Genomic DNA, 23581 nt, shown 5'->3' with positions numbered 1-23581 from the left:
CAGATCAGGAAAAGCTGCAGGGCTAAGCCCTCAAACCAAAAATATTCCCAGGACTAATGAGTAAAACACATAATCAGCATTTTGCAGAGCCTATTGGAGAAAAAGAAGTAAAAGCCTCTGTGGTCTTGATGTTAATAAGAAACATTTCCTCTGGAATAAAAGATTTTCCAGTCCTGACATCCTACTTTCTGGTCTATAATCTTGCATGAGCTATTTAATCTCTCTGAGACTAATTTCTTGTACAAAAATGATGTGAAAGAATGGTACCAGCTTCACAGGATTATTGTGAGAATTAAATAAGATTACTCATGTATTATTTCCCCTACAGTTCTATATATAAAGTGAATGCTCAGCAAAAAACTTATTTTACTATTATTATTATTAGTTTTTAAAAAATAAAATCTAGACTCAATTATATGCACATAACACATTCATTAGATAATTATAACAGACTTCAAATAGAGCATTTTTGAATAATTGTGCAACATTATCAATAGGAAAATACCGAGTTGATATAACAAAATGAAAATAGTCACTGCTTCATTTTGTTGATAACATAAAATACTTTTTTCTTACACTTTCCTTAATTTTGAAACTTGCAGCAATGTAATGTAGGTTACCTTTAAGATCAATATAAAAATAAATTTGAAAAAAAATGTTTTTAATGCATCCATTCTAAAATTTTACTCTCTCTCTGACTGTAATAAAAAAAAAAAAAAGAGCAGCTCTTTACTTTTAAGACAATGTTTTATTTTATTTTCTGGAGATTGAATTACAATATCTTTCTCATTCTTCTGAATATCATAATCATGTCACATATTGATGTATACAGACAATTTTCAGTTCATTCCAGGTTATTGGAATTTTTTGATGAAAATCTTTTCATATTCAAATTGAATTGTTTATATGTTAACTTATTGTTATTTTTGCTAGTACTTCTATAGTATTCTTAAAATAATCTTAAAAGCTAAACTTTATAGCACTGAAGTCCTAACAGACATGGCTACTGATGTTTTTACTTATTTACACTTTTATTTATTACCTCTCACTGAAAGAGAATATAAACATCCAAAGTTATTTCAAAATATTTGACTTGACATTTTACTTCTGTTATATGATAATCATGTATTCTATAAATATTTGCTGAGTTACTAAAAATGTTCCAGGCATTTAGTGAGTACTGGGTTAAAATAATAATGTAGCATGTTAGGTTGTATTGTATATTCAATAATATCTACCGAAGGAAACATGCTCAGTTGTTTCAGTCATGTTGGACTCTTTGCGACCCTATGGACTGTAGAAATCCAGGCTCCTCTGTCCATGCGATTTTCCCAGCAAAAATACTGGAGTGGATTGTCATGCCCTCTTCCAGGGATCTTCCCCATCAAGTAATGCAACCCAAGTCTCCTGTTTCTGCTGCATTGCAGGTGGATTCTTTACTGCTGAGCTACCTAGGAAGTCTAAAAGGACCATATGGATGTCAATAAGTATACACAGCTACCGTGGGTGGTCAGATCAATATAAAATTTTTTGTGTGTGTTGTGTATCCCCCAGATCAAATAACAGGGGTGCTGTTTTAGTTACCAGTATATTGCCTCTCGGTCTCAGATTTAGTCTACATTGTCTTTTCTGCACAAATTAATGGGTCCTTTAAACAGTTGTTCTTTCTCAGGCGGCACAATGAAGCTTTGTTATTTGTGTGCGCTGGAGATGGAATGCAGTATGATGGGGCTTTCCTTCCTTATTCTAGTGTGCGCCTCTTACATGCCCAGTGCCCAACTCCTACATCAGGGGTGAGTGCTCCAGCACCAGACATCTATAGCATGTGTACCTTCTGTAGCTCCCAGAATCTGTGTGCTATACCCATCCCGTGGACAGCTTCCTCTGATACCTCAGAAGGCAGATTTCTAGTAAGTTCAGTTGGTGCAGCACCAGAGGGACTTCTATGCCATTCAGTGAAGTGAAAGTGAAAGTCGCTCAGTTGTGTCCAACTCTTTGTGACCCCACGGACTATGTAGTCCATGGAATTCTCCAGACCAGAATACTGGAGTGGGTAGCCATCCTCTTCTCCAGGGGATGTTCCCAACCCAGGGATTGAACTCAGGTCTCCCACATTGCAGGTGGATTCTTTACCAGCTGAGACACAAGGGAAGCCCACTCATTCAGTGAGTTATGTTTATTTCCTCTCTAGTGAGGTCTGGATCACAGCCCATGGAGCAGTGGTTTTTCCTTATCTTTTCTATTCCTCCACTTCTTAGAGTTCCCCTTAACACTTAATCACCAATCCCTCATTTCTCCAATCCCCTGGCATAATTAGTATTCTTTATATCCTATTTTCAAATTACCATTTTTCTGTCTCCTGAGTAGACCAGGCAGATACAGGCATCAAATCTAAGCTGAAGGTATTTGAAAAGTTTTCCCATAAGAGGTGTGTCTTCTCAGTTGAATTTTGATATCGGTAGACACTATTAATAGCTAGGGCTTCCCTGGTTGGCTCAGTGGTAAAGAATCCACTTGCCATTGCAGGATTCTTTACCTGTGTTTGATCTCTGGGTCAGGAAGATCCCCTGGAAGAGGGCATGGCAAACACCTTCAGTAGAATACAGGAAAATTCCATGGACAAAGGAGACTGGTGAGCTACACTCCATGGGGTAGCTAAGAGTAGGACACAACTTAGCAACTAAACAACAGGATGCTAATTAAGAGGATAAGGGGAAATATATAGGATTTAGGCAAAGGTAACTGATGGCTGGGGTTTTCCAGGTGGTGCTAGTGGTATAGAACCTGCCTGCCAATGCAGGAGACATAGAAGACCCAGGTTCAATTCCTGGGTCAAGAAGAGCCTCTGGAGGAGGGCACAGTAACCTGCTCCAATATTCTTGCCTGGAAAATCTCATGGACAGAGGAACCTGGTAGGGTATGCTCCATTGGGTTGCAAAGAGTTGAACATGACTGAAGCAACTTAGCACAGCACACACAGTGATTAGTGGCTAGAACAAGAAAATGTTTAAGTTACTGGTTCTCAAAGTTTGATCCTTAGACTAGTAGCCTCAGCATCCCTTGGGAAAGCAACAGGAATTTGAGTACCCAAGACCTACAGAATCAGAAACTCCAGGGCTAGGCTTAGCAATTTTTGTTTTAATGAGTTTTTACAAGATTGTTACACACACTGAAGACAGAGAACAGCCACTTGGATTGGAAATAATTTAGATGTAAGTTTGTTCCATTCTAGTCTTACAAGCCACTCCAGTATTATTGCCAGGAGAATCCCATGGACAGAGGAGCCTGTTGGGCTACAGTTCATAGGGTTGCAAAGAGTCAGACACAACAGAAGCAACTTAGCATGCATGAATGTGGTCTTACATTATAATCATGGGTAAGTATGCTACACACTAGGTCAGAACGAAGAATATTTCAAAAAGTGACATCTGTATCTACCTTCCAAGTTCTTGGAATTTGATGCTATTACCACAATGGGAAAAAAGTCAACACAAAACAGAAACAAAAAATGGGAGCATGAGAAATGAAAAAAAAAAAATGAGTAAAGAAAAAAAATGAAAGAAATTTTTTATCAAAAAAATCAGCTTTAAAATATTAAGTGTTTAATATGATGTACTTCAGTTCTTCTAATAATGCCATATCCTGCCATCTCCACAGAAGATTAAACTGTATTAAAATCATTGCTGTCTTCCAACTTGCAGTAAGCCATGCATATCAACGTAGCAATGTTCTCCACGTAACATAGTGTTAGAAATTTCTCCATTAACAAAGTTTTGATCATGTCGTTGCTTTTTTTTTCCTTAGGTGCCTAAAGTCATTCAATAGATCTCTTATTATTGTAGAGTGATAACCAGAATGTGTTTTAAGGTCATCTTATTCATGTGAATAAAATGTGAAAAATATTTCCATTAACCAGACTGCCATGTACTTCTCCTCAAGGTTAATTGTTTCTTCTGATCTCCAGTTAAAACCTATTATTCTTACAACAGAGATTAACAAAGCAACTGAGGAAGCATTCAATATCTGGGAAGATACTGATTGGAAGCTTTGGTTCTTTTCAGATATGGAACAAATATCATTCAAAAATTAGCTCAAAAGGTAAAAAATGATGATAAATTATTTGATAGCTTTGCTCCTAGATATTCTGATTAAAAAAAAGAAACTTTTTTTAGATGCTCTGCTTTTAAAGGCAAGTTAAAAAAATATTTGATAGGGAAAAATAGTCAAAAAAAAAACACTTATTTCCTTTTACTAATGTAACAAGTTAATCTTAGAACAACTTAAGAAGAATATGTACTTTCCCACTATTTCACAGGTGAAAATGATTGTTATTGATAAAGCAAAGTACAGCCCAGATCAAAATTTTACATGAACTGCTTTAAAACACACGAGCTTGCAGGTTTATAGGGAAACAGTGATATTCAATTGTATGGGCACCAGAATGTGATATGCCAATAATAATTAACTTAGTGTCTGAACCAAAAAGAACAATTGTAAGCTATTACTTCAAACTATTAAGCATTTTTTTTTTCAAATGCAGTCTCTGTAATTCATCTCAGTTCTGAAATTTTTTCTCTGTATAATAGAATAGATTGCTGAGATTTATTACAAGAAGCTTTTTTTCTAACTCTCGCTACTTCCATAATATTTGCCTTATACAGTCACAGGAGCTTCCCTGGGGTGCTCAGATGGTAAAGAATCTGCTTGCAATGCGGGATACCTGGGTTCTATCCTTGGGTTGGGAAGATCTCTCAGAGAAGGGAACAGCTATCCAATCCAGTTTTCTATCCACAAAGAGTTGGGCACGACTGAGCGACTTTCACTCACTTCACCATACATTCATGCTGCTGCTGCTGCTGCTAAGTCGCTTCAGTCGTGTCCGGCTCCGTGAGACCCCACAGACGGCAGCCCACCAGGCTCCGCCATCCCTGGGATTCTCCAGGCAAGAACACTGGAGTGGGTTGCATTTCCTTCTCCAATGCATGAAAGTGAAAAGTGAAAGTGAAGTCGCTCAGTATATACAATTCCAAGAGTATACACATTTCTTTTTTAATCCCATTGGAGTTTAAACATCTTCAACCATTATAAAACACACATGGGGACTCTATGTACCAGAAATTTCGAAGTCAGAAGCTAAGTTTCAAAAGATAGTATCTTGTATGATAAAATTACAACTATATTAAAAGTATCTTAAGACCTCTATTTAGAAGCCTAAAATTGGTATGAGTGCAGTATAAAAGTAGCCCATCATTCCTGTGAGTATAATTTCAAATATATAATTAATCTAACTAGCTTAATGAAAGAAAATAGAGTTTGAGAAACAGTTAACTGAAATTTCCCTTTTAAAAATACACAGGCATGGGAAAAATCTGATAGGTGATGGACCTTCAGATAAAATCAATCTTGAGTCCACATTCCCCAAAAAAGCAATATTTAAGAGCCCTGCCAAAAAGCAGACAATGAATTATTCAACTTCTTGCCCATGGCATCTTTCTGTCTCTATCCATCCCCACCAGAAAGTCTTCGAGTAAATATGAGTGATCAAAACTCCTATCTTGAGAAAGTCATATTAAGAAAATATGAGTGACTCTTAGGCCACCATTTTATAAATATTTGGCTAAATGATATCAAATAAATGCTATCTCTTTGGGCCCATTTAGCTAAGCGGTAGAAACAAATAGAAAAATAACTAGAAACTATTCTCAAAGCCACAGTATCACTGCTGCAAATGACACTGATCAAATTGCACCCTACATCTTTGTGGTGTGAAACTATAAGAGCTCAAACAAAAATATTGACAATGAATCACAGTGCTCCTGTTATACCAAACAGAAAAGTAGTTTTAGAAAGTCCTTTAGCTCTTAAGCACTGGAAATATTAGGCCTATACACAAAGGGACAGAAGTAGCAGAGTGGAACATTACCTTTTAACACCACCTTCATGTTCTCACCTATCTGTGCATTTTGCTAAATTTATGTACCAGTTTGTGATTTTGGCCACACACGATTACTACTTTTTTTTTCCTCCTCCATATATTTTACAGACCACCTTTCTGATTCATATAAATACATCTAAAAAGGAAACTTGGAAATCCCTGATGGTCCAGTGGTTAGGACTCTGCTTTTACTGTATGGCTAATAAAATAAAAAAATAAATAAAAATGAAAAATAAAAAGGAAGCTTTATGTTGCCACTATAAAAATAAAGCCAGTATCATTTAACAGAGGAAACATGTAAAATAATTAATCAAAATTTTGTTATTAAAATGTAGAAGACGCCTTGGCCAGCTTATGGCTCTGGTCCTAAGATTTTCTGTAGTTCTGGTAATGGAGGCAAGCTATTTATCATCTAATTGATAAAATCTAATACTAAGTAATGAATATGACTTTCTCCTTCATGGTAGTAGACACACTGACAGAGAATCAAAACCCAAGACTATTTAACTGACTGTGAAATGTCAGAAGACAGGTGATAAGTAAGAGATCAAAACTTATTCAGCTAAAAACAAATGACTTATATGTCAAGAATTAAAGAGTAAGTTAGACTACTCAATAGCAATAGTGCTTCTAGTTGGTGATAGAGCAATGCTTTCTTACTAAGGAGACAACATTTCATCTCGACATTCTAGGCTTAGCCAAATTTTCTATCAAAAATTCTGGGAGAAAAGCATTTTCAGATATGCAAGCATTCAGAAATGATCTAATATGTACCCATTCTTTAAAAAAAACAAGAAAGATGAAGTGAGATCTACACATCAAGATTTCCTACATTAGAAATCAAGAAGTTAAGTTTAGCGTGTAAAATCTTCAGTAAGCCCAGAAAGTGAATAGTTAAGATTGAAGTAGAAGGACAGAGAACGGTGAGAGAGAATCTACTAGGAAAACAAAACAGATAGATAATAGATAGATAGACAATCTGATAGCTTTAAGAACTATAAATATTAATAGTCAGCTGACATATAAACTGGTTTACTGAAATTAACAGGGGTTCTGATCCCTTCGTGGGGATCCTTTAGAAAAGGAAATAGCAAACCACTCCAGTATTCTTCGCTGGGAAATCCCATGGACAGAGGAGCCTGGTGAGCTATAGTCCATGGGGTCACAAGAGTGGGCATGACTTAATGACTAAACAACAGCAACAACAATGACAAAATTCCTTTGAACACAAGCAAGTAATGTTATTTGAAATTATTTTCAATATCAATATAATTCTCATTTATTGAATGATTCCAAAAAACAAAGATATGCAAACTTTCTAATTCTTGCAGTGACCTATGATTACATGGTAATTACTTGGTGAGTACCAGTCGTTGCTGTTGTTTAGTCGTTATGTCCTGCTGACTCTTTTGTGAGACCATGGACTGTAGCCTGCCAGGCTCCTCTGTCCAGGTGATTCCTCAGGCAAGAATACTGGAGTGGGTTGCCATTTCCTTCTCTAGGGGATCTTCCCTGACCCAGGGATTGAACCCGTATTTCCTGCATTTGCAAATGGATCCTTTACCACTGAACCACCAGGAAAAGCCAGTTACTGATTACCTTTATTTTACACATAAGACAATTGAAGCATGAGTTAAATACCTTGCTTACGGTCACACAAATTCGTAAATGATGAGACTAGAATTTAAAACTGTATTGGTCTCTGCTAAACTTGCTTCTAAACAAACAAAATGTAGGCTAGATGCTTCCTAATATGATCCAAAAGCCTAGCTCCACTGTACATGGCATTCTGGTGTTCTCAGTGAGTCCTACTCTCCTGTCACATCTGTATCTGAGCTTTAGAGCTCTTGTCTCTAAGGCAATCTCTCTATATTTGTCACCTCCTCCCCTAAGAAAATAGTAAGATGACTCAGTTCACATGCATGCCAGTTTAAGGATTACACTAAACTCAGGAGATGTTTAATAGGCAGAGACATCCTCTCATGTGCATATCACAGATTGTTAGATTTGCTCATAATGCTGACTTTGGACACCTCAGCTCTAATACAGAATAGGGCGTACTGTGCCAAAATAATCTTTAATATCAAGGCTAGAGAGTTTTAACACACATTCTCTCACACATACACACTCATCCCCACACCCACATTAGAAAACAACACTGGTCTTCCATAATGTCAAGTTCTAAGTAAGCAAGCTGTTCACAGAAATAGTTGGGTTTTAGACTTTTGTTAGATATTACCTCTAATATAACATGTATTTTATAGCAATTTTATTATTCTTTTTAACTTCTACAAAAGAGAAGCTTGTACTGTGTTGGAGAATCTAAAAGTGTTTAATTTTTTGGAAAATAATAGGAGCCAAAGCAATAATGGTTATCATTTACATGATTTCATATGACAAAATATAACACAATTTTAAAGCTTTTAAGACTGCATGCCCAGTCACTTCAGTTGTGTCCGACTCTTTGCAGTCTATAGTCCTGTAGCCTGCCAGGCTTCTCTGTCCATTGGATTCTCTAGGCAAGAATACTGGAGTGGGTTGCCATGCCTTTCCTCAGGGGGTCTTCCCAAACTGAGGATTGAACCCACAGCTCCTATGGCTCCTGCATTACAGGCAGATTCTCTACCCACTGAGGTACTTGTAAAGCTCTTTATAACTGTAATGGTCACTAATTTTTAAATATCTTATCATTGTACTGGAAGGAGTTTTGCTAGAATACATTAGAACTTGAATAATCACTGTAATAATCAGGAGAATTAATTATGAAATTCTCTGCAGTGAAACAACAATTTTCAACTACATTTCAGACCATACTTTTCAGTGAGTGTCTTGTTTGTTTTGTTATATTTCTCCTCATGGGCTACTTTGGAAGAATTATTCTTAAAAAAATATGCTGTAGATTTATTCAGAAGCACTTCATAACTTTAGCATAAGTATTTATGTCAAAAGGCACACTCTGGAAGATGAAAGTTGGTAGCAAGCATGTCGGACTGGGGAACATTTTTTCCAGTGCAAGGCTTTGCTGCTCTGTAACAATAAATAGCCTTTCTGCACTCAGTAGTTTCCAGCTCCAGAAATTAATGCTAGCACTCAAACTGGAAATCTCACTGGACTGAATACTAGAAAAAAATTCTGAAAGATCATAGCAACAAGAAAAAAAAGTATTCAAAGTCTAAAACCTGGAACTAATTTAAGCTGTTAGAAAATCGTTGCAAACTGTATTATGCCTATTGCTGTTGTTGTTTTAATCAAGAAACTGCCATCCTCAGACACATTTTATTTAATAAGTTGTTATTATTAACTTATTTATTACCTTTTACCACACCACACCCACCCCACTCTGCCTTCCACTCTTACCTTCTGCCTCTTCTTACAAAAGCGGAAAAAGGAAACAACAAAATAAGATGAGATTATCAGTATATTTGTAAATAAAACAACCTGTATATGCAAAAAAAAAAAAAAGAAATTACACATGCAATATACCAGGCAAGTAGAAGTGTTTCTTTAGCATTACATAGTGGAAGAATAGTAAGTTAGACTCTTTGATTGACTAGCAAAGAATTAAAACAATAAGTAATGAGAGATGAGAAAAGTAATGATTCATATCAATAAAGGAATAAAATTTCTTGTACATTGAAAGTTACATACTGTCAAACCTGTGAAAAAAGGTAAAGTCATTCCGATTAAAAGTCCATATCTAGGTCTCAAGAACAACAATCTCTTTATTTTTAAAAATATATATTCGGGTCCATTAAACTGACATGAATTTCATAGAGCTAGAAGTTTAGGAACTCAAAATATTTTAGTTTTATTTTTTAATTCTAAAAAGTTAATACAATCTGTACACCTTCAGGATATCATTCACAAGGTTTGATTCAGCATTTAATGATTACAAATGTTAATATTTTAGAAACTAAAAATATGAGTATTCTCAGAAGTATAATTCTGATGGTTTAGCCACAAATGTGCCTTACATGTGAGAAAATGTACCTAGAGGAATGTGTAAGTTTGCAAAAAGTACTGCATGATAAACTGGGGAACAAAAAAACATATATAAAGTAATAAAAATTTGAGAAATGATGCAGATGGAAATGAGCAAGGGGTATTCATAGATTCAGAGAATGTTTGTGCTTGGGGAGACTTCAGAGAGCATAGAACAAACACCTCATTTTTCAGCAGGGGAAACAGAAGCTCAGAGGTATTACAAAACTCAAATGATATAGTCCTAAGGCGAGCCAATATTGTAAAATAACTAGACTCATTATTAAAATTACCCAGTCTTGTTTACAAGACCAGAGGTGTGCTCTATTTCTCACTTTCTTAGAAGATTACCTCTAAAGGGAAAGATAAGATCACTAAGTGTTTCCCATTTACTACCTAATTTACTTAGTTTACTTGTTCTAGTTTCAGCAGAAGCTTCATACAGTGATGACCAGGAGCCCAGCTAACTTGTTTGCAAGTTCTTAATTGCTGCTAAGGGTGCTTAAAATCCAGACTACATAATCTTTACATAACCTTTAACATAATTTATACATTGTAAATTTTATAATAGTAAATGTGTTCTAAATTTGTGACCACAAAATACCTTTTCTGATGGCTTTGTTACCTGGTATTCCATTACTGAAGGTCATTTTTCTTGGTTTATTCCTCTATCTCTGTCTACTTCTAACAATAAATATTTATCAAGGACTGCTTATGTTCCAGGCACTGTGATAGCCGTGAGGACACTAAAATCAAGACAAAATGGAAAGATTAGTAACTAGTTCTGCAGTTTGGGGAAAATGACTTAAGCTCTTACATCTCATATCTGGAAATCAGAGGTTATTAAGTGCATATGAGATTAGGAAAGTAGGGACTTTCTTGGTGGTACAGTGGTTAAGACTCTGCACTGTCAGTGCAGGAGTACAGATATGATACCTGATCAGGGAACTAAGATCTCACGTGCTGCACGGTGCAGCAAAAAAGATTTAAAAAAAAAAAGAAAAAGAAGAATGAGATTAATTACTATCAGGTGCTTTTCCCATCACAATTTATCAAGAATAGAGTGGACTTAGAAGTTCAGGTGTCATAAATAAGAATGGAAGTTATTCATTTTATGGGAAATGGTATCATGAAAAGCTATTTTACAACTAATTTTGTGGTAAATATTCAGTTATTCATGATATACTTTGTATTTCGTTCCTTAGTTAAATGAAATTATTTATTCAAAGACTGCTAATTGAAGTAAAAATATTGGAGAAAATAGGATATTTGGGGATATAAAGGAGGAAAGATTATGATTTCAGAGAAAAATATATATGGAAAGTGGATATTTATCAGAAAGAAAAATGAGAAAAAGTTGACTAAGAAAGGAAAGTAGGTCCAGAAATAAAGTTACTAAACATAAATTCTGTTTGTGACAACACTTGTCCCTCTAATTTTTCAAATATAAATAAACTATAAACTTTTAGTTTTCCTATGATTTCCTTTATGTAATACATCTGATTGAAAGAACTTACCTTTAAGTTTATATCAAGGTAGTAATTTTAGGCGTATTGTCTATTGTGGGTGCTATGCTGCCAGATTCTGCCTTCAGTTCTAGAGGATTTATTCCTTCAGCTCCTGGGAAGGTTGTTGGCTCATAATTTGGAGCTGAGAGCTCACTTTGGGAATTGTCTCAACTGATGATGACCACCTTCCTGAAAGACAAACTCTGTTCCCTAGGAAGACCATATCCAATGACAGGTAAATGCTGGTAAATAGAGACATGACCTGCTTGCCTCAAGCTGGAAAAACACTGAAGGATCATCTCAGCTTCAGTGTGTCCCATAAGATCCACTAAAGTTCTTACTGTAATTATGTCTTAGGTTAACTTACCTCTATGATGTGAGGCGTAAAACTTGAGGGCACATCCCAGTAAAACTCCAGCATCTAACCTCCTTTGCCCAGTCTTCTTCCCCAGGAAAACCAATCTATAACAATGGCCTTCTTTTTACTATATTTTAAAATATGATGTTCCTTGGATTACTTTTGGATAAGCACTAATTAGATCCAACTGTATGGAATCTATTTTATCTTCATGCACAGAACTACACAAATCCTTAGAGAAAGTATGGGTTAAGTATATTGAAAGAGTGAAATTATGAAAAATGCCAAGTTAGTTTTCAAGATATTGGCAAAGATCAAAAAAAATTATGAAAAATGCCAAGCTAGTTTTCAAGATATTGGCAAAGATCAAAAATAGTTAAATAAGGAAGAAAAAGAAGGAACATGATTATAGAGAAGGAATTAACACTTGAATACCTTATACAGACATGTATAGTTTTTCCTTTTGTTCACAAATATTTTTAATCATTTCATGGACACTGTAGGTGCAACAAAATGCTCCAAAAGAATAAAATTAAAACATCAAACATGTTTTTAAAAATTATGTAGGAAATACACACCAAAAAGAGATAATTGACATCCTGAGCTTTTCCAAAACTTTTACTTTTTGCTGATAAACAGAAATATGAAGTTAGATTAGAAATTAACCTTTATTTTACTTTAATTTATTTTCACTCTAAAAATTATGTTTTGGCTGGATACACCATTGTGAATTGTGCCTGAAACTTTGTGTACTTTTTCAAAATGTTTAGATTTTCCAAAGTACTAACAGACAAACAAAATCATAAAGGACAGTATAAAATTGCTATAATTCAATTTTCAAAAGGATTCACTTGTTTGGGTCTCTATGAATCATGACTAATGATTTGGACTAATGTGTCCTGCTTTCAAAGCTCAACAAACAACTTGCCAGAAATAAAGAACATTTTCATTGGTAATAGGATAAATTAAGGTACATATGTATAGACAGGCATGAAACCAAAAATATTTGGTTAAAAAGTGATAGAGTTCCTTGCTTATATTTAATGGTGGTATGGAACAGTAAGAATCATTAAGCAGTGCAATTTGTTCCAAGTGCTAGTCAGATATTTTAGATACAAAATATAGTGTACCAAACCTCCCTTTCTTCTTTAGAATAATTAAAAAATAAAAACCTTAACAGAAATAACAGGAAATTGCTGATTATTTTGGAATTTATAGGAGAACTAGAAAGTGAATTGTAACTCCAAAATGAGTTTTAAAAGAAAAAATAACCAAACACACTCATTAAGCCTCAAATAAATGTTCAACTTGTAATTTGTAAGTGTACTCAGATAAACGTGAATTATTGTACATTTCAGTTACACTAGAGATCTAACAGTGAATTAGGTTGGCACACTGACAATAAACCAGAACTTCAGAAGAGATTTTAATTGAGGGTTTTACCTTAATTATGAAAGGGAACATCTAAGAAGTAGTTTAAGCCTAAAAGCAATAGAATTTAACAAGAAACAGTTCAGATTCTGGCTAAAGGTGATTAACCTGAAAAAAAATCTATTTTATTTAGGTGTATAAGCACCTAAAATTGTAGAGGTAAGGAAGCAAGCATCATCTCCTTTTGAATATATAAAAATGTCCAGTCTAAAAACAAGTTGGAAAAGCTTTTCAGTTTCTTTAGAAAAATTGTACTTAAGAAAAGCTTAGTTAGCTGTCATATTATGTAAAATTATCTATAGTTCAAAGATGCTATTTTCACATGGTTGATTAATCTAGTAAAAGCTTCTTTGAATTTCTGAACTACATATTTGAAGTGTTTTGACTGCTGATGATTTTCTCCTTTGAAAGTTAATCATATCAAATGCAGACAGGCATAGCCACTAACACTTTTAATATTGATTTATATTTAAGATACATCAATGCTAAATAAGTGTATGAGGTATATTGATGGGCATGACACAAATGTTGACTACCATTTTTGCACCAAATAAGAAAAAAATAGCAGCTGTTAGATTTTTTTGTCTCACATGGTGCTGTGAACACTACTGACTTTTCAAATTCTACAAATCTAACAGTTAATAAAATAAGCGTACACAAATACTCAGTTGGAAATATTTTTGGCGAAGTTGTAAAGGCTCATTTAAAATGATATTAAATGAATAAACCAGGAGAAAACACTGTTTTCAAATTTGTATATCTTTTGAAATTGTGGTTGCAGGAAAGAAATGGAGACACGGAAATAGAGAACAGACTTGTGGACACAGTGGGGAAAGGAGAAGGTAGGATAAATTAAGAAAGTAGCATTTACATATATACACTATCATGTGTAAAATACATGGCTAGTTGTTTTTGTTGTTCACTTGCCAAGTGTTGTTTGAGTCTTTGTGACTGCATGGACTGCAGCATGCCAGTCCCTTCTATCCTCCACTATCTCCCGGTATTTGCTCAAATTCATGTCAATTGAGTCAGTGATGCCATCTAGTCATCTCATCCTCTGTCCTACCCGTCTTCTCCTGCCCTCAATATTTCCAAACTTAGCTGAATCTTAGCATCAGGTGGCCAAAGTATTGGAGACCCACTTTCAGCACCATTCCTTCCAATGAATATTCAGGGTTGATTTCCTTTAGGATTGACCTGCTTGATCTCCTTACTTCCAAGGGACTCTCAAGTCTTCTCCAGCACCACAGTTTGAAAGCATCAGTTCTTCAGTGCTCAGACTTATTTACTCACATCTGTACATGACTACTGGAAAAACCATAGCTTTGAGTATACAGACTTTTATCAGCAAAGTGATGTCTCTGCTTTTTGATATGCTATATAAGTTTGTCATAGCTTTCCTTCTAAGGAACAAGCATCTTTTAATTTCATGGCTACTGTCACTATCCTCTGATTTTGGAGCCCAAGAAAAACTCTGTCACTGTTTCTACTTCTTCTCACTTATTTGCCATGAAGTGATGGGACCAGATACCATGATTTTTTTTTTCAATGTTGAGTTTGAAGCCAGCTTTTTCACTCTCCTTTCACCTTCATCAAGAAGCTCTTTAGTTCCTCTTACTTTCTGCCATTAGAGTAGTATCATCTGCATTTCTGAGGTTGTTGATATTTGTCCCAGCAAGCTTGATTCCATTTTGTGATTTATCCAACCCTCTTTTTTCCTTAATGTACTCTGGATATAAGTTAAATAAGCAAGGTGACAATATACGGTCTTGACATACTCCTTTCCCAATTTTGAACCAGTCCACGTTCCATGTCCGGTTCTAACTGTTGCTTCTTGTCCTGCATACAGGCTTCTCATGAGACAGGTAAGGTGGTCTGGTACTCTCAGCTCTTTAGGAACTTCTCACAATTTGCTGTGATCCACACAGTCAAAGGCTTTAGTGTAGTCAATGAAGCAGAAGCAGATTTTTTTTTTTTTCTGGAATGCCCTTTCTTTCTGCCTGATCCAACGAATGTGAGAGAGAGCTAGTGGAAAGTTATTATATAACACAGGGATCCCAGCTTGGCCTGTTGTGAAGACCTAGAGGGGTGGAATGGGACAGAGAAGGGAGGAGATATATGCATAATTATGGCTGATTCGAGTTTCTATAAAGCAGAAACCAACACAACATTGTAAAGCAATTATCCTTCAATTAAAAAATAAAATTAAAAAATTAGTGTATCTGTTGACTTTCTGAGATATCAGTAGAGACTTTAGATCTTAAATCTATGTGGCTTTTCAATTGTTGTTATGTGTTCAGTCACTTCTTACTTGAGTGCATATTTGTTTAGGATTTCATATGTTTCAAGTCAAAAGGCAAGGTGCTGAGGTTGTTATCCAGAACAAGGCAGAAACTACTCCTATTCTGTGAGCAAATACAAATACAGTCTACTTGGGAAAATTAAATTAAACCTATAATGAATAGAATACATGTCTTCTGCAACATTTTTAGAAGCTTTCTAAAAGCATTGACTCAGATGTGTTAATTGAATTCCATTTCTACTTTGGTTTCTAAGGTTATATTTGTAAAATAGGGATGATAATCTTTACCATCTTTACAGGATTGTTATGATTACTAAATGGGATAGCAGATGAAAATGTGTTTTTGTAAAACTATAAAGTGTCTTGTAAATACAGAGATGACAGTACTAGTATTGTATTGTATTGTATTGTATTGTATTGTATTAACTAGATCTCATCTGCTACCTATGTATTCTTGTCATTCCACTCTGTCCCTTCCAGGTCCAGTCTTCTTTAGGGATGAGATTAGAAGGGTCACATTAAATACCTGTATTTCTTTACATTAAAAAAAATATATATATATATATATATGTAATATGGCTTAATTACAGACATTATATGTGATATATTAATAACATGGACAAGGGGAACACTCAGGAGGAACACTCAACCTAGTCCAGGAGCATCCATAAAAAACTTCCCAATGGAAAATCATCAATGTTACTTGAATTAAAAGTGTTCTGTTTGCTTTAGGTAGTTAAGGCAAATGTGTGGTGATAATAAAATTACCTAAAATATTAATATATGATACCTGAAAAAAAATCTTCTTTATTATTTACAAAACAGTTCTAATTTGTTATTCTTGGCTGCAGCATGTCTTTCTTCCCTTTAGTGATAGAGTGATAGAGTATTCTTCCTTTTAGGGGGCTCCAGTTCCACAATCCCTTATTTCTGTATCATTATTTGCACATAGTTACTGGAAAATAATGGGGGTTCTAAGGTGGTGTTAGTAGTCAAGAATCCACCTGCCAATGCAAGATACATAAGAGACACAACTTCGATCCCTGTGTCAGGAAGATCCATTAGAGGAGGAAATGACAACCCGCTCCAGTATTCTTGCCTGGGAAATTCCATGGGCAAAGGAACCTGGTCTTACAGTCCATGGGGCCATGAAGAGTCAGATATGACTGAACGACTAACAGTGGAAATAATAAGACAATATGGAGGAGGCAGGTTTGTGTTTCAAAGCCTTAGACCAGAACTGGGATTTCTTTAACAAAACCTAGTCACATGGCCAATCCAAGAGGGAACAGTGGCTAAGAAATATATCACATGGCTAGAAAGCTGTCTTTGAGTAATGACTCTGTACTATGGAAGCAGTTAGTATAGGTTAGTAGACAAATACTCATCTCAGACATAGGGCCCAAATGTTAGAAAGGTGCAAAGTGTGCAAGGGTGCAAGTATTAGGAAGAGTAGTAAGATAGAAATGTTAAAATGTAACAGTCTAGCATGTGTTCATGCTTTATTCAAAATAAAATGAATATGGTGCATATATACTGCTCAGTGCCGAGAAAATTAGAAAACAAACATGCAAATGAAAAATTATCCGAAGCATCTGCAAACTTTGATAGAAACATAATGTTAAAATGTTAATTGCTCAGTCATGTCTGACTCTTTGTGACCCCCTGGACTGTAGCCCACTAGGCTCCTCTGGGTAGTGGGTAGTGATTCCCTTCTCCAGGGAATCTTCTTGACCCAGGGATTGAATCTGGGTCTCCTGCATTGCAGGCAGATTTTTTACTATGGGAGTCACTAGGTAAGCCTGATAGAAACGTATTGAAGAGCTAAAAAAGCGAGTCATTTTTTTTGAGTTTTTTGTGGAAACAAATCATTGAGACTTTTTTTTTTTAATGAGATCTTCAGGGTTTGAGAACCCAATTCTGATTGATCAGATATAAATTTAAAAGATGACAAATTTTGGACAGGAGTTGGTCTGTCCTGATGATCTCAAGCTAGAATCCATTCCACTTATATGAGAAGCACATCATTTACATATTGATCAATTCAGATATAAAGCTAGTTTAAAGCACTGAGTCCCAGGAGGATTCACTTGTGGCTCAGCTGGTAAAGAATCTGCCTGTAAAGTGGGAGATCTGGGTTCAATCCCTGGATTGGGAAGATCCCCTGGAGAAGGGAAAGTCTACTGTAGGGAGCTGTGTTATGCATTACTGACAAAATGGAGGCACGGTCCCAACCCCCTCTCCTCATCCCACAGGCACGGTCCCAGGATGAAGGAGTTAGGTCTTGTGATTCTGACTTGTCCTTTCCTTCCTTTGGTTGAGTTGGCTGGAAAAAATGTTATAATCCATAAAGTTAACTATTGACATTTGTTCAAGGATCTTTACAAAAAATGTTCCAGTATGAGCACATAGGCCACAGCTTGAAGCCATGGGAAACATTGTTATTCGAAACCTGCCTGTGAGGGAAATGTTTATGGCAAAAGAAGTTTGCTGAGTTTAGGGTTTAGGAATAATTAAGAATAGTTAGAAGCTAAAAGTTTAAGGTATGTTGTAGTGTTGGCATATTTTACTATAGCTTATAGAGACTAAGAATTTTAGAGATACTAACAGCTAGAAGCCTTTTTAGGAGATAATGAGCTTAAGCAGGATTTAGAAAGATAAGAAATAAACTGAGGAATGTGGTATGCAGCCCAGAGACAAACTTGAGTTACAATGTAATCACAAGGACACTAAAGAGGGAACTCTGAAGGACAAACAATGATTTATGGAGACAGTAAATCTGGGTGAGGGGAAACTGAAGATGTCAAACCTCTGACCTAATGCTTTTGTAAAAGTATAAAAGAAAACCTGATGCTTGAAATAAACATGCAGTCCCATACTTTGAGTCAGAGGCTGCATCATTCTCCACCGACGCGGCTCATCCCTTCAGGCTGATTCCCTGGCTGCTGGAGCTGGACTCCGGCAGGCTACTCATTCCAGGATTCTGGCCTGGAGAATTCAATGGACTGTATAGTCCATGGGGTTGCAAAGAGTCAGACAGGACTGAGCAACTTTCACTTTCCCAGGAGGATTTAGGAGCCGATAGAACAATAAAGGTAGATTCTGGGGTCAGGTTTACAAAAGGTTTATCTTCAGGATGTCCAGTAGTTAAAGTCCCAAAGACAATGATTAATGTTTTACAAAAAGGGATCAATTCCTGACAAAAGAGCAGTCATCTATGGTGGATCCAAGCAAGAAGGGGATCAAATTTGAGATATTTATATTGACAACATAAAATTGTACAAAAAATCAAAAGAGCAGGTAAAATATATGACAGAAATTTTCCTGAATCTACTTCAGAACCTAAAAGCTGAGAAGAGAGTAATAAGAAAAACAAGAAAAGTTGATATTTCACTTTCTTTTAGACCCCAGTGGGAGCGTAGAACCAGCCTGTGTCCCTAGCTGCCTGCATAACACTGATTGGGTCCCTTTTCCACTGCTTTACACCTAGGTTCCTGAGCAGTGCTTTGCTGTCTCTAGAGTTCCAGGCCCTACCCGTGAAGGCAGGTCAAATAAAAGAAAGAAATAGAGACAAAAGAAAAAGAGAGGGAGGGATGGGGAGAGTAAAAGAGAGAGAGAGAGAGAAAAAAAGAAAATCAACTTTGACAAGTCTTTCATTTTTACCTTGATTTTAATTGTATACTTTAGCTTCACTACATACTCATTCATGGATTATTTCCTACCACATAATATAAGCTGTGTGAAACAATATCAATGCCGTTGTTTTCTTCATTGCAACAGGCACAGTAAGTTAATTTAATTGAATAAATTTTACATAACTAGGCCATCAAATGTTCTCCCATCCTGAGTATGAGAATCTCTAGAGCAGAACAGAGGAATCAGTAAAATTTACTTAGGACATATACAATATAATTGATGGTTTAAAGTTTAGTCAGTGTAAAACTCTCATAGGGAGTTTATAGACAAAAGATTCCATAGTGAATTATCTTTATTTGAGATTTCTTTATTTCAAGTTTAAATATATGTGGTGAACAGTATGAGAGTTAAATTGGGCTGGATTTGACAGAGGGCACCGGTTTTATTGCGTCTTTTATTCTTGTCTGTGTGATTCTTGGTTGATAGGAGGCTTCTTTGTATTAAGTGATTTCTGAGACGGCCTTCTATTGTAGTCTGGATCCTTCCAAACAGTTTGCCAATTCACAAGGCTTTGTATGTTAACTTCGATGGAGTAACTGAGATAAGATGAAATAATCCTGATTCTATGGAGTCAAACTGATCATCTTTGTCTTCCTCTTCTGAATCTCCACCTTCCTTAGACAGGCCTAAGTAAACCTGATGGACAGGAAGTGAAGATATTTTCTGGCTGTGTTGGTGCATTCCAATAAGCATGTATACATTTTCCCATATTTTTCTGGTTAACATTATTGTACTGCAACAAGTGACTGTTAATTACCCTTTAGAGTTAGAACCTTTAGTCTAGGCAGAACACTCAGTTTGGTCCAGTCTAGTTAACCAGAATTGTGAAGTTATTAATACAGAACCATTTCCTTTATCAATTTTTGTGTCCTTTGCATAGATATCTCCCTTAAGGACTTTTAAGGGAAAAGGTATCATAGGGCTAAAGCATAATTAGAAGATTTCTGGCTCCTCCAGCCTAGAATGATCTTGATATTACCACTAATATCTCACTTTGTCATTCTTATTTTTGCATTTAAAATTGTATAAACTACCTAGTTTCAAACAAAACTAGTATTAATATTTTACTGTCTCAAAAACACAATAGTTCTAGCCATAAGATTCTTTTTTAAAGAACTAAGACATATCAATTTACAACCTTCATAACTGTCCTAGAGATGTCAAGGGAGTGTGTGATTTCCTCAGTTCTGTCTTGTCACAACAAAAAATTGAAGTGATGGACCAGCGTCATACCCTCAGACAGACCATGCCGCAGCTCTTGGACAAACAGTGTCACAGCTCAGTTTTATTTAGAAAATAAAGGAAAATACATCCTCGAGGCATGAGGACATGCTGACCCAAAAGAAATGAAGAGAAGAGAGAGAGAGAGAGGGAGGGAGAGAGGGAGAGGGAGAGAGAGGGAGAGAGCACGCATGTGAGAGAGAGAGACCCCTGGCCCTTTGGGTCCTCTTTTTATATGTTTTTTCTCATTCCCCTGGGAGGCATCAATATGGTATAACAGGGACTGGTAGGGGCATTCACCAACTCCAAATTTCCATTACCAGAATGGCTCAAGTCCCTCCCTGTTCAAGGATCAGAAGATCTATCTCCTGTCTGTATTGGAGTACAACCCCTGCCAAGCTGTGTTGGCTCTTTAGAGGTGTCCTGAGTAATCTTATCCCCAGAAACTAGATTTTTGGGGTTTTATTAGAATGGCACTCACTTGTAGTTCTAAATAGGTATCTGAGCTCTCCCAGGGGCTCACAGGTGTATTGAGTGTCCTCTTCTGTTTTCCTCCGTGGCTTGACTCATGAGTAGTGAATCCAGGAGTCATGTCCTGGTGCCTTGACTGCTGTAAGGGTAGAAAATATTATAAGGTAGGGGCCCTTCCATGTGGACTGGAGTTGAGCCTTTGGGGACTCATCTTTCTAGACTTTAATTGGGACTTGAGCCCATGGGGCATATAGTGGTGACTCCTTAGAATCTTTTGGGCCCTGGTTCATCCTGGTTCACACCTCACAAGCATATATCCCGTTGGAATTGCCCAATGGCCATGGTATAGGACGGGAGGGTCTGAGCCTCTGGATCTAGGAAGATGTCATTGACATAAATAAAAGGTCTCCCATATAGCATTTCATAAGGACTAAGACCAGCCTGTTCCTTAGGGGCAATACGGGTGTGGAGGAGAGTTATTGGTAAATCATCCTTCCATCCCAGGGAGGTCTCTTGGGTTATCTTTTTTTTATCACTGATTTTAAGAATTGGTTGGCTCTTTCTACTTTTCCTGAAGACTGAGACCTCCAGGCACAATGGAGATAATAAGTAACGCCCAATGCTTTAGAGATCGCTTGGGTGACCTTAGAAGTAAATGATGTCCCATTGTCACTTTGTAATGGCCTGGGCAGACCAAATCTCAGAATGATTTCATGGAGCAATTTTTTGCCACCTCTTCAGCTTTCTCAGTCCTGGTGGGAAAGCCTTCAATCCATCCTGTGAATGTATCTGTCATGACTAATAGGTATTTATACCCTTGAGAAATTCGTATCTGGGTGAAGTCCATCTGCCAGTCCTCTCCTGGGTAGGTCCCACGTCACTGGACAAGCTGGGCCAGCTTGGGTCTTCGAGCTCCTTGGGGGTTGTTTAATTGGCAAGTGGGACAAGAGGAGGCCACTTGCATTATAGTTGTTTGGAGGCCTATTCCTCTGAAGGACCCTTCTAGTAATCTTGTAGGGCCTTTTCCCTTAAATGAGTGGTGGCATATAAGGAGTTAACCAACTTCCATTGGAGGTTCCCAGGCAGAAAAAGGAGTCCTTCCTTTTGAAACCACCCCCATATGATCTTCTTGAAAGCCCTCACTCTTAGCTTTAAGAGTCTCACCTTCAGTATATGAAGGAGTTTCTGGCAAATTAGTCTGTGGAACTAAGGTGGCAACCCCTATTAGGTCATTGTTCTATAATGCTGCTCTCTTAGCTGCCTGAACAGCTACTTGGTTCCCTCATGCCACTTCCGTGCTCCCTTTTTGGTGTCCTTTACAGTGGGAGACTGAAACCTCAGTGGGCAGATGGACTGCCTCCAAGAGTCTAAGAATTTGATCACCATATTTGATTGGGGACCCTCGGGTGGTCAAGTGGCGTTTCTTAACCAAATAAATGGCTACTCTTTTTCCTTTTCCCAGCTCTAAAAGCTCAAGTCAGGGCTATGAGCTCAGCTAATTGGGCTGAAGTACCTGGTGGCAAAGGTTTAGAAGCTATAGTCTCAAAATTGGAGACTACCTCACACCCGGCTCTTCTTTTTCCATCCAAAACAAAGCTGTTTCCATCAGTGTACCAGATTTCCTCAGGATTGGTCAGAGGATCTTCTGACAATCCCTCTCAGGCTTTTGTCCAGTGGTCCAAGGTTTCTAGGCAAGAGTGAAAGGGAAGAGAGCCCTAGTGGGTAGGCAGGAGGGTGGCTGGGTTAAGAACCTCACAAGGGGATATAGTGAGGCCTGGATTTTCCATCAGTGCTACTTGATATCTGAGGATTCTTTGATCAGACATCCATAAATGGCCTCTCCCACTTAGGAGTTATTTCACTTGGTGGCTGGTAAAAATAGTTAGTTTGCCCCCAAAGGAGAGTTTTAAAGCATCTTCTATCAGGATTGCAATAGCTGCAAAATGTCGAAGGCAGGGAGGCCAGCCTCGGGTGGTTGGGTCGAGCCTCTTGGATAAGTAAGCTACAGGCTGGAGCTCAGATCCCAACCTTTGAGTTAATATTCCCAAGGCTATTCCTTCTCTTTCATGGACATAAAGTTAAAATTCTTTTTCTGGGTCTGGCAACCTCAAGGCAGGTGCTTGAGTTAAGGCTTGATTTAGTATAGCCCCTACCTTCTTTTGAGGAGTTCCCCACATCAGTGGGATTGAATCATCCCATCCCTTCAAGCTTTCATGTAAGGGCTGGGCAATTAAACCATAGTTGGTATCCAGGAAATATCAGGAAAGCTCACTATTGTTTTCAAGTCATGAGGGAGGGCAACTGGAAGATTCCTTGTACCCGATCACAGGACAGCCTCCTGGACCAGTGTGTAATCTGAACTCCCAGGTAAATTCTAGACTATCTGTGCCTTAGCATGGGAGACTTTATATCCCCTCTCTGCCAAAAAGTTTAGAACCTAAATTGCACGTTGTTGGGCATTTTTCTCATCTGGAGAGCAGATTAGTAGGTCATCTACGTATTGTAATATTTTCCCATTAGGTCCCAGGTCCAGACCTAGGAGATCCAGGCTTAGAGCCTATCCAAAGAGGTGGGGGCTACCTATGAACCCCTGAGGTAATACTTCCCAAGTCATCTGTTGGTGTTTTTCTCCTGGAGCCTCCCACATGAAGGCAAAAAGATATTGGGATTCTTTAGCC

At 37.0% G+C, this 23581-nt stretch overlaps 1 long non-coding RNA gene across 1 annotated transcript in view; it reads left to right on the top strand.

The window, feature by feature from the left end:
- Positions 1–2022: 2022 nt before the first annotated feature.
- Positions 2023–23581, top strand: part of LOC145521229 (uncharacterized) — a 37209-nt gene continuing 15650 nt past the window's right edge. The window contains exons 1-2 of the long non-coding RNA XR_014065251.1: positions 2023–2165; positions 13995–14055. This is a non-coding gene — a long non-coding RNA (uncharacterized LOC145521229). The remainder of the gene's footprint in view (positions 2166–13994; positions 14056–23581) is intronic.

This window comes from Giraffa tippelskirchi, chromosome 1 (assembly GCF_054371585.1).
Source record: "Giraffa tippelskirchi isolate mGirTip1 chromosome 1, T2T-mGirTip1v1.2.pri, whole genome shotgun sequence".
Taxonomy (NCBI): domain Eukaryota; kingdom Metazoa; phylum Chordata; class Mammalia; order Artiodactyla; family Giraffidae; genus Giraffa; species Giraffa tippelskirchi.
This window is presented reverse-complemented; position numbering and strand designations above follow the sequence as displayed.